Source organism: Penaeus monodon, chromosome 33 (genome assembly GCF_015228065.2).
Source record: "Penaeus monodon isolate SGIC_2016 chromosome 33, NSTDA_Pmon_1, whole genome shotgun sequence".
NCBI lineage: Eukaryota > Metazoa > Arthropoda > Malacostraca > Decapoda > Penaeidae > Penaeus > Penaeus monodon.
In genome coordinates this window covers 30,161,942-30,162,427 of record NC_051418.1, presented here as the reverse complement: position 1 = coordinate 30,162,427, position 486 = coordinate 30,161,942, and the positions used below count along the sequence as shown (strand labels likewise).

The 486-nt window shown below is 33.1% G+C and overlaps 1 protein-coding gene across 5 annotated transcripts in view; it reads left to right on the top strand.

The window, feature by feature from the left end:
- LOC119594361 (SAP domain-containing ribonucleoprotein-like) overlaps positions 1 to 486 on the top strand; it is a 21,139-nt gene that overhangs the window by 13,001 nt on the left and 7,652 nt on the right. The window lies entirely within an intron of this gene.

Below are 486 nucleotides of genomic sequence, written 5' to 3'. Positions count from 1 at the left end.
AATATTTTATTTTATATTACTGCAATATTATATGAATTGAGTTGTATTTATCAAAAGTGATAGAATTATAGCAATAGGACTTGAATCTTAAGCGTAAAACTGAAGGCTTAAAGTCTGAGTAAACATCGCATTATAGTAGCACCAGTTCTCTCTTTGTGACCAGAGTGCACATGGGAAGAGTGGACAGATTTGTGTCAGTGTTGTGATGCACACATAATTTTCCAAGTGTGACCATGGCTTAGCTTTTCATTTGCATGCTCCCTTTTTTTATATTAGAAAATTTTTGAGAAGAGGAGGTTTTGGTCAGTGGACGTAAGAGTAAGCTCTAAAAAGATTTTATCATCACATCCAAACTGTTCACTTTGTGTGATTTGTATTCATAGGAATGGTCTATAACCCATATTTGATATTATACTTCATAAAAGATTTTTCAAGTAATTCATCCTACCATGTTCTGTGATAAATTAAGGTAAGCTGTAGCCATGC